This window comes from Tachypleus tridentatus, chromosome 6, assembly GCF_004210375.1.
Source record: "Tachypleus tridentatus isolate NWPU-2018 chromosome 6, ASM421037v1, whole genome shotgun sequence".
In the NCBI taxonomy this organism is placed as follows: Eukaryota; Metazoa; Arthropoda; class Merostomata; order Xiphosura; family Limulidae; genus Tachypleus; species Tachypleus tridentatus.
This window is the reverse complement of record NC_134830.1, coordinates 160,478,586-160,495,713: the sequence shown is the minus strand read 5'-3', so window position 1 is coordinate 160,495,713 and position 17,128 is coordinate 160,478,586. Positions and strand designations below refer to the sequence as shown.

The 17,128-nt window shown below is 36.2% G+C and overlaps 1 pseudogene across 1 annotated transcript; it reads left to right on the top strand.

Annotated features, from left to right (window-relative positions):
* The first annotated feature begins 3,001 nt into the window (after positions 1–3,001).
* On the top strand, positions 3,002–16,032 carry LOC143254293 (immunoglobulin domain-containing protein oig-4-like; annotated as a pseudogene). Its single transcript, XR_013030126.1, has 4 exons — positions 3,002–3,137; positions 8,801–9,052; positions 13,473–13,622; positions 15,737–16,032. The product of XR_013030126.1 is annotated as an immunoglobulin domain-containing protein oig-4-like (transcript).
* The last annotated feature ends 1,096 nt before the right edge of the window (positions 16,033–17,128 follow it).

The window sequence follows — 17,128 nt, the reverse complement described above, 5'->3', positions numbered from 1 at the left end:
AATAAATACTACAGCAGATAGTCCGATGTGGCTTTGCTATAAGAAAACACACACTTCCGTCTTTAGATTAAAAAATAAAAATCCAAGACAGGTTCCAAATCTCAGATCCTACAGAAATTAAGAAATGTCCACTGCCAACTCTTGGGCTACTCTTGTGTGACTGGATAGTGGAATTTGACTGTCACTCTTACAGTGCACCCACGTTTCCAGTGTGCGGAACGTATCCTTGCGATAAAAACATGTGAATTGTGAATACTCGAAATCACTGTCCAGGAACACTAACTGCTTGACAACACGCGACTCTCTGTGAATGAATTAAAAGAGTTGTTGAGATATGTTGTTAGCCAACATTACAGTTCTCTGTCAATTTTAGAACGTTATTAGTCAACAGTGCTGCTCTCTGTTAATCACCACATCATGTTTTTTCGTGGATGTCGTATTAGCCAACAGTGCTGCTCTCTGTTAATCACCATATCATATCGTTTCGTGGATGTCGTATTAGCCAACAGTGCTGCTCTCTGTTAATTATCATATCATGTCGTTTTCTAGTCTAGCTGGAAGCAACTTTACTATGAAACTCGATGTAGTACATTCACTAACTCCCTATACAAAACTTTATATTAATCATTTGGACAGAAAAAAAAACAGAGGTGAATAACTTGTATCACCAATGTGCAAGTTATGAACACAGTTATTCGGAAAACGAACTTGCTTATTTTTATGATTGGAACAGAAAAGTGTCTTATGTGCTGGAACGAGAAATTTACAACGTACCTGCACTGCCTGCCATCAGTCAAATGGCATCTAACTCCCGCATACCCATCATATGTATATATAAATACAGGATGCACCAAAAATGAACCAACATTTCTAATACTCATACGACTATATTAAATGAACCTACAAGCCACCAACCATCCTCATTAATATAAACATACAACAAATTAACTGTTCATCCACTGCTGTACCATTTAAGGTGTTAAAACTGTGCTCCACCAGCATTCAAACAATCATGACATCTTCGACGGAATGCTTGACATGCTGTCACACAAATCTCAACTCTGATTCGATAGAAAACATGTCATCTGTTCCTTTAATTTGTCAGTGGTTTGGGGTTTATTTTTAGAAATCCCCAATACTATCTGAAGTACATATACAACTTTCAGAAATCGATATAAAGAAGTTGCATAACCTAAAGGATGGTTACATGTTTCTTTGGGGGAGGCCATATTGTATATATATATCGAACTGTGTACATCTTGTCTGTTTCTTCTTTTAAAAGCTCTACCCTTTACATTCTCGGTAATAAAACGATTCTCATATTGTTACAAGCTAATGTCACACAACCTCACCATTATAATCTTGTATGTTGAACGGTTGGACATGTTATCGCCTGGAGACAGTGGTGTTTTGCACACGTTAATAATAACGTTCCTCATCTCCGAAGGGGGGTATTAATCTCAATTTGCGAGTAAACTCTAATCATGCATACGAAATCGCCGAAGGGACTTACAAAATGTATGTATTTACTCACACAGTTGAGCCCCAAATTGTAAAACTCCTCTTATTAAACCTAAAGTGACATTATTATGTAAATATAGGTGGAGATATATTAGTTTAACTAGTAGTTTTTGTTTACTAGACTTTGATTACAGTTTCTGTAAGGATTTGTTTTGAAGAGCAAAACTACACAATGAGCTACATGTGTTGTTCACTAGAAGGATTCGAACCCAGGATGTCTGATATTTAGTTCTTACATTTATCGTTTAGTCAGAGAGGGTTCTAATTTAAAATTTCAAGTTTTCTTAATGTGAAACTACAATATAGACTATTTGCATTTTGCCAGATTTTAGTCTGTAACTCCACATACTTAGCATTGACCCAAGGGGAAAAAAATCTTATCGCTTTGAAAAGTCACCAACCATTATCCGGACAAAAGATGCCCGGCATGGCCAGGTGGTTAAGACACTCGACTCGTAATCTGAAGGTAGCGGGTTCGAAGCTCCGTCACACCAAACATGCTCGCCCTTTCAGCCGTGGGAGCGTTATAATTTTGCGGTCAATCCCACTATTCGTTGGTAAAAAGAGTAGCTTAAGAGTTGGCGGTGGGTGATGGTAACTAGCTGCCTTCCCTCTAGTATTGCACTGCTAAATTAGGGACGGCTAGCACAGATGGCCCTCGTGTAGCTTTGCGCGAAATTAAAAACAAACAAACAAACCGGACAAAATAATATTAATAAATTGATATAAATATTTCTGAAAATCTGTGATCATTCAAAAGAAATGAAAAAAAAAATTTAAGAGCTTCAGTAGTGGCAACTTACAGGTTTTAATCTTTCTTAATAAAGCACTAGAAGTTAAGCAAATGTATTCACATAAACGTGCATTAGTTTTCAGAAAATTTCATAACATTTTTATTAATTCTTTTATTTCTTCAGCACGTTGCTGTATTCGAAGTTATGTAATTTCTAAGTCTTAATGGGACTTTTGAGTGTTGTCTATTGAAGTAAAATTGGTTGAAATACTATTTATATGAATATTCACTGATGAGAGACGTTTGCTCGGTAGGTTATTACTTTTACGACTCTTCCTGCACGTATAATGATGTTATCGACTTACATGCAGCTGGAATTATTGGATAATAAAATACCCGAGGAAATTAAGTTTCTGTAACATTTCAAGATCAATTATAGAAATGCCACTCCAAAGCACAGCTGCCGTCTCCAACGCTTTATTATGTAGGAATCGAAAGGAATAACAAAAAATGATCGTCAACAATACATGAGATGGACAAGAATAAATTACTTCTTGCACGCGATAAAGATCAATAGCTGCGACATATAGAGTTCACGGTTTATGAGCGGCCGTAAGAGAGAGCTTCAAGTGGACCATTACAGACAAAGACCGCCTGTTGACGTTCTCGTGCACATCATCTGTATAGATCCAAGTGGCCTTTAAGGCATCGGTGAACTGGAAACCTTAAAAACGAAGAGGAAAGTTCTCGAAGATAACCATCGCCAGTATCTGCAGTATTGTGTTACTGGCTTAGCGCTATTTCACTTAAATACAGTCTAGTCTTTCAGTTGAAGCGCAACTTGCCTTTGATTTAGATAATAAAAAAAAAAAAGGAACGTCGGGTGAGTGTTTGGTTTCTCTAAATCTTTTAACTATTTAACATTAGAGTATAGAGTGCTTTATCTATTTTCTATTATTATTTCTTTGTTAGTTGCAAAGTCGATTAACAGTATTATTTAGTCTTAGAATTACCAATGCAGACAAGCTTCATCGGCTTTCTAAACTAATTACGTATCAAATTCACTGTATTTACCGACTTCCTTATTTATAGGATCCCTAATTTAAAAAGGTTAATTAAAAAAAACACATCAACATTTGTAACCAATCCCAAATTACCTCTGAGATTCCCCTATGTATTTTGCACAGAAAATGAGGGATTTCACCCTATCGGAGAGAGCGACACTTCTTTATACTGAGTATAGACATAAAATTACTCGATATAAAGCGATAACTGGACACCATCGGTGATGAAGAGTACAGGACAGGTCTTTAATTTTAAGGTTAAGCGATCTTTTGGTTGAGACCTAGCGACTGTATCTACTAGTAATTGAACTATATTGCTTTACACAAGTGTTTCCCAACCTTTTTTATGTCCCGCACCCCTAAAAAATTTTAATATGTTCTCTCACCCCTCACAGTAATTATTTATTTAAGAATAAAGATGAAGGTGGCTAAAACAAATTTTTATAATTAGTTTTTAATGATATACAAACAAAAACGAAACATTTGGAAAAGAAAAAATATTACAGCAAACTAAAAGTTACCTAAACCCTACATGGCCTACAAAAAAAATAAATTTTTATCCATGCATGAAATGAAATTTCTCTGAATTTGAAATGTTCAAATGTTCATAAACCAATTCAAATTTAATGACTCTTTTGTTTCTGTTTATTTCTTACGAGTTTTTCAAAGCGTGGCACAATTTTTGAATATATAGGACAGCACCCTTAATATAAACAACAAAAACAACTGAAATGTTATCTCGCACCCCTGGTTGGGAACCACTGCTTCACAGAAACAGTGGCTGATCTTAAAATTATTTGTTTTGACATCTTCCCTACTGATTGAAATACGTCAATGTGTGTACGTTAGAATGTGCATCCCGTCTCCGAACAAAGGCGTGCGACTCGTACTCTGAGGGTCTCAGGTTCGCATCCACGTCGCGCCAAACATGCTCGCCCTTTCAGCCGTGGAGGCGTTATAATGTGACTGTTAATCCCACTATTCGTTGGTAAAAGAGTAGCCCAAGAGTTGGCGGTGGGTGGTGATGACTAGTTAGTTACCTTCCCTCTAGTCTTACACTACTAAATTAGGGACGGCTAGCGCAGATAGCCCTCGAGTAGCTTTGTGCGAAATTCAAAACAAACAAACAATCAGCTGTGGGGGTGTAATAATGATATTGTCAATCCTATTATTTGTTATTAAAAATAGTCCAATAGTTAGCGGTGGGTAATGTTGAACGTCAGTCATCTCTCTAGTCTATTGCTCCAAAATTAGGGACAATTAGCGCTGATAGTCCTCGATTAGCTGCACGCGAAATTCGGTGAATAACACACAAACAAACAAACAGAAAACGTACGTTTTGATGTCGATGGAATGACAAATTGAAGTTGTTGGTTTGGTTCTTACATTTTCTAAGTCCAGGTACAAAACAACGAAAAGTATCAACAGTAGACATATCACAAATAAACCTGTTGATGTAAATCCGCATGACTCCAATCATTACGAATAACATTAATTCTGAAAAAAAAATTAAAGAAACCCAGTTTTACTATATCGTTCAAAATGAGAGAAAAAAAAATACTATGTTTATCCCTGCAGAAGGTCGATATGAGTTGACCTTTATATCTTGTCAACAAGAACATAGTCGTAACGTTTGTTGTGATACGGTTAGTTTTACAGTAACCCTCGTTCTTACGTTTTACTGTTTGGTTTGTACATCTGATGACACCTAAAAAAAAAATAAAGGTCTACTGATTTCAGAGTACACCTTCAGAAGAAAACATGTAATACCGAGTTTTAGTTTTCAAGAATAATTTGTTTAACGATTGTAACAACAAGTGTATAAAAGTGTTGCCTACTTAAGTTGCTTCTAATGCACACTAATCTCTAACCCTAGAAAGAGTCTCTTTTTCAGATCGTGCCACTAAATCATGCTTAGAAACTAACCTTTAAAACCTTGACTCTCTAATAAACTAGTTCAAGAAAGTGTAGTACTGCTAAGATGTGTCAGGAATAATGTTAATAAAGGTGAGATAACATGGTTTGTGCCTTATTCTCGTCGAAAGGATATATTGCGTGAAGCTCTAACGAACAGCTCTAAGCTCTCGTTAATAGTTTCTTCAGCACTGGACTCAGTAGCCGTACTTGCACCTATCTATTCGAATTATGAGTTACTGACTCTGAAAATATTCAGTTCTCAGTTATTCCACAATTGTTCTATTGTCTGTATATTCGAGCCATTAATCTCGAGGGGCGCAAGTGTATCTGTCCGAAGTCTATAACTAAAGGTCAAAGGCTCTGTCCTAGAAAACAGTTCTTCACATCTTGACCACTGGCTTACTGATTTGAAATTAATTACTATATTTTAGAGGCATATCGAACACAATTCCCATTTCACACCTGACCCAGTCAATTACGCAAATTAACTACAAACACGCACACACACAAAGATGAAAAAGAAACAAAAATGAACTGTATGATTCACCTGAATCAGTAGATGCAACTTATGGGATAACTGCTGTTATTACAAAGTACTTTTGTCCAACATGTAATTATATTAGGTACCACAATAACAGAAGGATCTTCAAAAAATGTATACAGAAACCTGAACAAATCAAACTCGGCCAAAAGAAACGATAATGGTACAGTCTTGTCTTTGAGACACACAATAAACTTCACGTATGATATAAAACGATATTATAACGCCTCCACGGCTAAAACTGTTAGCATGTTTGGTGCGATCGGGATTCGAACCTCCGACCCTCAGATTACGAGTCAAAAAACGCCCTAATCCAGCCGGCCATGACGGTTTTCTCGCAGACACAGTCAGGTTACTTATACTGCGACGTTAAGTTTATTATAAGTCAACAGCATGGCTATTTTACACGTCACATGTGACGAAGCCAATCAATGACTTAACAGTGTGCTAATCACATACAGAAACAAACACATCTCTTCTAAGTTATAAAAATTATACATATTACCAAAATAAAGACTTATTCACTTTCTGCATTATGACTTACACAAAACCCGTCACACCATATGGTGTCATTCTATCAGAAATCATATTCGTTAGAATAGCACATAAAAATTTATTTAAAAAAACAAGGAGTGCATAAATAGTTATTATATCTATGTGTAAAATGTCGATTTATTCCTCTAACCATTTCTTTCTGTTAGTTGTCGCTGTTTCTTATTTAATAATGTGAAGTTGCGAGTCCTGTGTACACAGGCGGAAGACATTACTTTTTGGAAAAGGGGGGTCACTACGTAAAAATGAAATGATACTGAGTACGTTATGTCTGATGAATAAAAATGGGGAATAAACCCGCTCTACATACTTTCATAACATTAAACAATCTGGTACAAGCCTACTTACTCTTATAACATTAAACAATCTGGTCCAGGCCTATTTACTCTTATAACATTAAACAATCTGGTCCAGGACTATTTACTCTTATACCATTAAACAATCTGGTCCAGGCCTACTTACTCTTATAACATTAAACAATCTGGTTCAGGCCTACTTACTCTTATAACATTAAACAGTCTAGTCCAGACCTAGATACTCTTACAACAATAAACAGTCTAGTCCAGGCCTATATACTCTTACAACAATAAACATTCTGGTCCAGGCCTATATACTCTTACAACAATAAACAGTCTAGTCCAGGCCTATATACTCTTATAACATTAAACAATCTGGTCCAGGCCTATTTACTCTTATAACATTAAACAATCTGCTCCAGGCCTACTTACTCTTATAACATTAAACAACCTGGTCGAGGCCTACTTACTCTTACAACAATAAACAGTCTAGTCCAGGCCTATATACTCTTACAACAATAAACAGTCTGGTCCAGGCCTATATACTCTTACAACAATAAACAGTCTAGTCCAGGCCTATATACGCTTATAACATTAAACAATCTGGTCCAGGCCTATTTACTCTTATAACATTAAACAATCTGGTCCAGGCCTACTTACTCTTATAACATTAAACAACCTGGTCGAGGCCTACTTACTCTTACAACATTAAACAATCTGGTCCAGGCCTATATACTCTTATACCATTAAACAATCTGGTCCAGGCCTATTTACTCTTATAACATTAAACAATCTGGTCCAGGCCTACTTACTCTTATAACATTAAACAATCTGGTCCAGGCCTACTTACTCTTACAACAATAAACAGTGTAGTCCATGCCTAGATACTCTTACAACAATAAACAGTCTGGCCCAGGCCTAGATACTATTACAACAATAAACAGTCTGGTCTAGGCCTACTTACTCTTATAACATTAAAGAATCTGGTTCAGGCCTACTTACTCTTATAACATTAAACAATCTGGTCCAGGCCTACTTACTCTTACAACATTAAACAATCTGGTCCAGGCCTATTTACTCTTACAACAATAAACAGTGTAGTCCATGCCTGGATACTCTTACAACAATAAACAGTCTGGCTCAGGCCTAGATACTATTACAACAATAAACAGTCTGGTCTAGGCCTACTTACTCTTATAACATTAAACAATCTGGTTCAGGCCTACTTACTCTTATAACATTAAACAATCTGGTTCAGGCCTACTTACTCTTATAACATTAAACAATCTGGTCCAGGCCTACTTACTCTTACAACATTAAACAATCTGGTCCAAGCCTACATACTCTTATACCATTAAACAATCTGGTCCAGGCCTATTTACTGTTATAACATTAAACAATCTGGTCCAGGCCTATATACTCTTACAATAATAAATAGTCTAGTTCAGGCCTATATACTCTTACAACAATAAACAGTCTAGTCCAGAACTAGATACTCATACAACAATAAACAGTCTAGTCCAGAACTAGATACTCATACAACAATAAACAGTCTAGTCCAGGCCTAGATACTCTTACTACAATAAACAGTCTAGTCCAGGTCTAGATTCTCTTACTACAATAAACAGTCTAGTCCATGGGTAGATTCTCTTACAACAATAAACAGTGTAGACCAGGCCTATATACTCTAACAACAATTAGTTTGGACCAGTCATAATTACTGCTATAACAAGAAACAGGCGTGTTCCAGATACTTCTATGACAATAAATGAGATAACACCGTGATTGTATAGGATATTTGTTCTTTTACGTTGGGAGAACAGTCAAATAAAAATCACTCATGGAAGTTAGTTTTGGATATTCACGCAAAGATTCACGATTAATATCTTTGCTAGTCGTTCTTAATTTTGAACTGCTGGACTAAAGGAATGGTAGTTAATTACTTGCACATTGGTAAATTGATGTAATTTAACCGTCACCATTATAAGCTACAGCCCGAAGGTGCAGAGTGTGATGCTACGAATCGGGAACCACCTTATGTCCGATTACACCTGGACAGAATTTGCACATCTTCGTGATAGCGACAGAACAGCAGAAAGACAAACTGATCCAACAACATCGATGTATTTAACTTTATTCTACTTTTGACAACTAATGCATTTTTTTTCCTTTGCAGCCTTCCATCCTGAATCAAATTCCTTTCGCGAAACCGAAAAAAAAATCCGAAACGGCATCGGTTACATCGCAACCGGAGATGAAAACGGGAAGAATTCTTACTTTAACTTTCATCCTATGTCTTCTTCTTGTCGCAGAATCTATCAAGTTCAGGGGATGGCGCAGGAGAGGCGGAAGGCGACGGCACCCTCTAGCTCCTAAATTTATGTTTTACACCCATCCTGGCCGTAAAGATTATTATGATAATCCGAATGTAAGTTGGAAAACATATCTACGTGTAAAAGAAAAGGTTTAACGTACAGGTATAGTTGGAAAAGCAATTGCTCGAGATATCAGTTCTAACTTAAATCTTGAAAGAAAATTGATGGATAAGACAAAAATTTGACAATACATCAGACATAAGAGGTTTAAGAAGGTAGTATCATAAATATACAGCATGCATTAAAACAGATGTTGTGACGAATATAATACGATAATAGGAAAGATAATATATTAATTGTTGTCTGTATTTTTGACCAGTTACAGTTTGGAATAATTATTATTTTACGTTACGTACAACTTCGTTGACTCGCATTGAAAAAAGTGAGTGACCTTTAAAACAAGATACCCTCAGTGGTACAGCAATATGTCTGCGGATTCACACCACCAGAAATCGGGTTTCGACACCCGTGGTAAGCAGACCACAAACAGCCCATTGTACGGTTTTGATCTTCATTACAAACAGACATTCGAAAAAAATTATATTTGAATCATCAGATACTTCTAACTGTAAAGGAGAAAAAATCATAGTTTTTAAAATATATTTACGGGTCAAACTGTACCTAGATTAGTGAATACTTAATTTGGGAAATGTTCCGAGTTACTATATTTACGTTAATCTTAACATATTATGAGATACCAACGTAACCTTAACCTAAAAATATTTTTTACCGTTATGTTGAAGAGTGTATCCTGATTACGTCAGTATTAGTTTACACATAAAGGGTATGTAACGCTAATGTAAAAATATTTTTTAGTATATTAAGATAAAGACTGTAATGTGATTACGTTGATATATTTTTAGGAAAAAATTCAACTGTTGATGGACTAGAAATAAACTTCTGTTCTTCGATTACGAAGAGTCCTACAGTTCTGACATCTTGTTCATTGGTTGAACTGCATGTTATTTACCAATTCCTTTCATCTGCACTCCTGTAACATTCGGCCTGGTGATTAGGACTCTCGACTAGAAATCCGAGGGTCACGGGTTCGAATCCCCGTCACATCAAACATGCTCACTCTATCAGTAGTGGGGGCGTTATAATGTGGCGCTCAATCCCACTATTCGTTGGTAAAAGAGTAGCCCAAGCGTTGGCGGTGGGTGGTGATGACTAGTTGCCTTCCCTCTAGTCTTACACTGCTAAATTAGGGACGGCTAGCGCAGGTAGCCCTTGAGTATATTTGACCGAAATTCAAAAACAAAAAATTCCTTCTATTCTTACGCTGCTAAATTAGGGGACGCTAGCATAGCTCTTGAGTAGATTTGGCCGAAATTAAAAAAAAAAAAATTCCTTCTAGTCTCACACTGCTAAATTAGGGGCCGCTAGCGCAGATAGCCCTCGTGTAGCCTTGCGCGAAATTGTAAAACATAGAAACAAGCAAATCTGTCACATTCCTGGACAATACGTTTGAAAACTACCATCAAGAAGGCTTCAGATGACGTTTTATAAGCTTCTAAACGACTCCTGGTTGACCCCACAGACTTTTGTACACTTCGAGCATCGATAAACAAAGTAAGAAAGTTGAAGTTTATTACTTATATTCTTTTTCTTGAAGAACGTTCTCTGAACTCATCTTGATTTTAAAGCTACATATACTGAAATTTGTCACCCATTTACGAGTGAAGATATTTAATGATCTGACAAATGTAGTGAACAATATCTTGAAATCAACACTGTCCACACATTTCAGCGTATGTGTAGTTTTAAAACCAGTTTCTAGAATACAAAACTTTTTGTAGATAAAGGGCAGAATAGGGGATCTTCAACGTTCTTACGTTATTTATCGATATGGTTTCCCTCTGTAATATCTCGTAGTTGATCATCAGTGTCGGAAAGATAAACCTGTTAACTACTGGAGAGTTTTGAACTTGAATGTGTATTTCCATTAGAGTTAAAATCACGTGGAACAAGACAACATAGAAGTTAATACAAATAACACATACTTAGTAGGATGTTGGTTTTGAATTTCGCGCAAAGCTACACGAGGGCTATATGCGCTAGCCGTCCCTAATTTAGCAGTGTAAGACCAGAGGGAAGGCAGCTAGCCATCACCACCAACTGCCAACTCTTGGGCTACTCTTTTACCAACAAATAATGGGATTGACTATTACATTATAACGCCCCCACGGCTGAAAGGGCGAGCATGTTTGGTGTGATGGGAACTCGAACCCGTGACCCTAAGATTATGAGTCGAGTGCCTTAACCACCTGGCCATGTCTTTAATAGTACTTTCACAATTTACAATAGAGCAAACAATACACTACAACGTAATACAATACGCAAGAGCAAAATTAACAACACGGCTAGTGATTTTGTGAGTGTTTATAGACTGAAAAGAGCTGACAGAAAGTTTAATAAAACAGAAAATGTCTTGTTGGTACGTGTTGGCTACTTTGCAAGTTAAACTAAATGAAAGGAAAGAAGTTAAAATAAAACATTAATTTAAAAGACTACAATCATAGACCCCGCTAGTACAGCGGTATGTCTACGGATTTACAACGCTAAAATCAAGGGTTCGATTTCCCTCGGTGGCCTTAGCAGATGGCCCGATGTGGCTTTGCTATAAAAAAACACCGAAACTTTAATCAATATTTTAGTACACTCTTTACTGAATCTTACGTGTATGTAAATTTCACCCTAAAAACTCCAAAGGCTAATACCAAATAGCGGATGAAACTCTAAATGAATCATGTTTATCGTGTACCGACGCTTTGTTCGCAAAAAAAGATAACACAATCAACACTTAATAGTCTCAATGTTTCTTCGTTTCAATAAAAAGTAATATGTCAGAAAGAGGAATTCTCTGTCGAGGACCCTTCCTCAGTGGCACGTGGTATGTTTGTGGACTTAAAAAAGCTAAAAACCAGGTTTCGATACACATGGTGGGAAGAGCTTAGTTAGCCCACTGTGCTTAACTTCAGATAGATAAATAAATATCTTCCTAATACTTACACGGTTAAAAGGGAATTACCCACATAATAGCAGCTTAGTGAAACTAAAAAAACATTTATAAGCCCTAAGTTCCTAATACACAGAAACAGTGGCTGGCTGTATTTAGAGCAGTTAGCCAACGGGTGGTGCACATCAACGGAGAGTCCACTGGTAACCATTATCTGAATTACCGATAAGAAGAACAGGAATCAATAATTAAACACATTACTGCTCTTCTGTCAATGACCTCCAGCCACTGCTTGCCTCAGAGAGAAAGCTAAAGTTAGTAACGCACTGAAGGATCCCCCTGTGTCCGAGAGAGGAACTGGAAAAACAACATGATTTCGAAAATTGTACTGTTTTTTTTTTTTTCTTTAACTAAAGAGGTAGAAAACATAGTAAGTTCCCTTACTACAGTCTGATGTAAGCGAGACTATGTATGATCAAGCACGCCTCGTTTAGGCTTTACAGTGGTGTATAAATGAACATCAGAAGCCATCTGCTGGCGGTTCATCAAGTAACTAGTTCAGGAAAGAGACGGGACTGTAGATGAAAAAGAACTTATCCGTAGTTTCAACAACGAACGAGATTTAAGAATCAAAGAAACTTACACCGACATTAGTTTCTAATGGCTACTGTATAATATTAAGCTAAAGATCGTATTGCAAGTGATTACACCGATGTCTTTCCTCTAAAGGATATTGTGTTCACTCCAATATTAACCTCCACAGGATACTGTAATTACACAAGTATTAACATTTAAAGGGTACCGTAATTACACCAGTAATAATATTTAAAGGGTACTGTAATTACACCAGTATTATTATTTAATAGGTACTGTAATTACACCAGTATTAATATTTAAAGGGTACCGTAATTACACCAGTATTATTATTTAATAGGTACTGTAATTACACCAGTATTAATATTTAAAGGGTACCGTAATTACACCAGTATTATTATTTAAAGGGTACTGTAATTACACCAGTATTAATATTTAATTATTTTATGTTAATTATTTTATTTTATTCATTACTGTCTTTCTTTCACGAGCTTTTACATCGTTTTGTATTTATAATAGTTTTATTAACATAATTTTAATGTAACTTTTATATATGTTTTGGTATTTCTATTGCTCTACACCATGTCTGTTTTGCAATATTAGCGTAGAGAATTCCGGGGGTGTAATTAAAAAAGAAAAATTGGGGAAGGGGTAGAGCAATGAATTCTAACGTCACGTGAGCCCGCAATTCAGCTGAGACTTTACATTACGGCACGATTTGCGTATATATGTTAATCCGACCTGACTAGAAACAATTCCCAGAAACTATGGTTTAGAACCCCACCCCTTCCTCCAAAGTGACGTCCATAGAACACTTGCGAGAATGTGAAAGTGTCATTAATTCGTTTATTGAAAACTAAAAGTAATGGGTATGGTAGTGTTACATATTTATTTATTTTATGTATACATTTTTTTTTCAGGGAGCAAAGATAACCAGGTCATCACACTTTGAATACGAATTTTTTCTGGGTCACAGGATAGTTTTTATATGTGTCGCGAGGGGTGATCCTCGGCCTCGAATCACGTGGTATAAAGATAGTATTGAACTGTACGAACATCCATATCTTCAGGTGAGTTAAATTGTATATAAACATAGTGTATTTATTTTATATACTCGCCCCACACCGATGGTTCAGCGGTAAGCTCGAGGGTTTTAATGCTTACTCTTAGAATTCGATCCCTGCTGTGGGCAAACCAAGGATAGATTGTGCAACCTTGCGTTTAACAATATTACTTGATGCGCATGACCATTTTCCGGTGGCTTAGCGGTAAGCTCGGGGATTTATTATGCCAAATTTCGGAATTCGATCCCCACGGTGGGCAAAAACACAGATAATTTTTTGTGTAACTTTGCGCTTAACAACAAATAAGATGAAACGAATTTTACAAAACGGTTTGGTTGGTTGAGAGCAAAGCCACATTGGACTATCTGCTGTGTCCAGTGCGGGGTTTAGCGTTGTAGGTTCAAGCCCCCTCTGACCCCCGCTGGTACAGCGGTAAGTCTACGGATTTACAACTCTACAATCAGGGGTTCTATTCCCCTCGGTGGGCTCAGCAGATAGCCCGATGTGGCTTCGCTATAAAGAAAACAAAAAAAACACGCCCCCCCCCAGTGTCTCAGCGGTACGTCTGCGGACTTACAACGCTAAAAACCGGGTTTCGATACCCGTGGTGGGCAGAGCACAGATGGCCCATTGTGTAGCTTTGTACTTAATTCAAAACAACAACAACTTGTAGGTTCATAGAATTAGCGCTATTCCACCAGAGGGGTAGGAACTAATCATACAGAAACCCACGTGGTGTTTTAGAATAGAGATTTGGGTTTGTGGAAGTCAAGACTTATTTTTGCTCACATTGAATCACGTTTAACGTTCACCGAGACATTTTTCCCCGAATAAGATTTGATATTCTCTTTGCCTGTTTTCACCTAATCTCGTTAATTTTAAACCGCCTCTGTTTTCACTGAATTTCGTTAAATTATGCAAATCCATTTTCACAGAATCATTTTTTTTTTCTGAATTAACAATAATACTCTAATTTCCATATTACTAGATAACTGCTTTTCGGAATGTTAATTTTAACAATTATTAAATATTCTAAGAACTTTATTCATTTGCATGTAGGAATTCTTATGACGTTTACTCTTGTTTGTATACACAAGCACCTTTTTTCAAAATGGTGATCGATCGATTCTTGTTACAGTCGTATTAATTAAATGCTAAACAACTATATTTAACAGTGTCGTAATTATATTAACAGCGCTTTTTAAAAGGAATTTTTTAAATGCCTTTTTCCTTTATGATAATTACAACTACGAAGTTTCAGACCACAGAAGCAAGCCCTCTCCAGGTAACGTATGGGCTGTATCTTTAACCTTTAGAATTCAATGAATCAAGTTTTTATCAAATAATACACGAACTGAAAGAGCAAAACTTCTAACTGTTAATATAGCGGAAGTGAAAGCATTGTAAAAATTATGTGATTTTTTTTTTTTAACGGCGCTCTACAGACAGGCTATATACTCAGGGGCGGTCTTAGTCATTCTAGGGCCCCGGGCAGAATTCAGTAAATGAGGCTCCATAATGATAAGAAAACTCGGAAGTGAATAAAAAGACATAGCATCTAGAGCTCTTCTATGTGTGGGGTCCCCCTCTAGTACAGCGGTATGTCTCCGGATTTACAATGTTAAAATCAGGGGTTCGATTCCCCTCGGTGGGCTCAGCAGATAGCTCGATGTGGCTTTGCTATAAGAAAAAACACACAAACACTATGTGTGGAGCTGCGGACAGTTGCCCAGTAGATAAGACTGCCTATGACTATACTGCCAGATCAAAGAAACAGCCCAAGACACAGCTGTCCCTAATTTAGAACTGCTAGAAACACAATTAGTTAACAGCATTCGCTGCCTAAAGGGCTACTCTTAACCAAATATCAGGATTAGCTATCATTTCTTCGACGCGCGCACATAGATCGATGTGTGGGGGTGTTTTAGCGACATACTGCACGTTCGAAATTTCTTAGCGGAAATCCGTCGCGCCACTTACTGGGCCACGCATGGACTCTCTAAAAAATTTAAGTTAGACTTTTCATAAACTTTAACAGAAAGCTTTTTTTTTAATCTGTAATAATAAAATATTAAACTATAAACAGTAATTACGTTTACTTGCTACATATTATTTTGCAGATATCTGAATGGCATCATGGGAAGGCTAAGTTAAAAGCAAATTAGAAATCACTCCCGCCAGACAAATGGATTCAGGAACTTACGAATGTCAAGCCAATAATAAGTACGCCGTTGACAGAAAAATTTTCAAAGCAGATTTCTCTTCTTACTCATAAAAAGACAAACAATTTTTGTTTAAGATATATAAACTGTATTAACTAGTGATATCTATCGGTTGTTTTACATTTCACGTAGTTATAATATATTTAATTACAGCTCATAAGGTGTCGTTTAAAACATCGTTAGAATATGGAACGTATAACTTATGGAAAGAAACCAGTTCTATGTTGTCGCAACATATATATATATGTGTGTGTGTGTCTGTGTGTGTGTATGTATTCTGACAAATAACTAGTGTAATTTAAAGTTTTTATGGCGCCTAAAACAACAGTAATTAACTTATTATATTCTCATGTTAGTGATTGAAAGATGATACCCCAGCATATCCATGTTTACTTTATTTTTATCAGTAAGTTTTGTCAATAGGAAAGATGTAAGATATGCTGATTTCAGTTAAATTCACCAATCTCTTGTACCGAAAAATTATTTGGTGGTTGTCATTTGAACCTTGGTAGCATTTCTAAAAGCTTTCTATGTTAACCATACTTAACACTTAATCTGCCATATCCATCACTGACAAGACCTTTCGCCAAATACCTGGGCTTAGTAGGCTGGTTAGGGTATTGTCATGTGCATGAACAAGAATTGTTATGACTGGCACCAGACTGAAAGAATTGTAATTATTATTATTTTATTTATAAATTAGAATTAACGTAACGATTCATAATACTTCTCCATCGCCAAAGTATTTTTTTTAAAATTATGATAGGTAACCTAGGGGATTAAAAGGAAGTTAATTCATGAGTAAATAAAACAGTTTCTGTTAATTCAACGTATTAAGAAAACTGTGGTGATGAAGGAAAAACGTCAACTTTGTAAAATTAAAAAAAAAAATAGAGATATGACGTGTGTAGACAAATATTTATGAATATTTAAGTAGCTTAAACAACTCTGATATAGTTGCAATGATGTACTCATAGTTCTGGTATTTACCAACCCAAAGCGTAATTTCAAAACGTTTCATTCTCAATATCCTCTCTCCAAATCACTGTAATATTTAACAAAACGCCCATATATCAGTATGTTATTGATGTTTCAAGAGTGACACAAAATTGTGTATCCCAACTCCTTAACGCAAAAAAAATGTAAATAAACTTTTGAAATGGTTTATATTTAAATATATATATCTATAATAATCTTACTTTTCTGATATCTATTAGCTTTAATGTGACTTAAGAGATAACAATAACTAACTACACTCGAATAAACATGCACAATAAAATCAAACCAGTA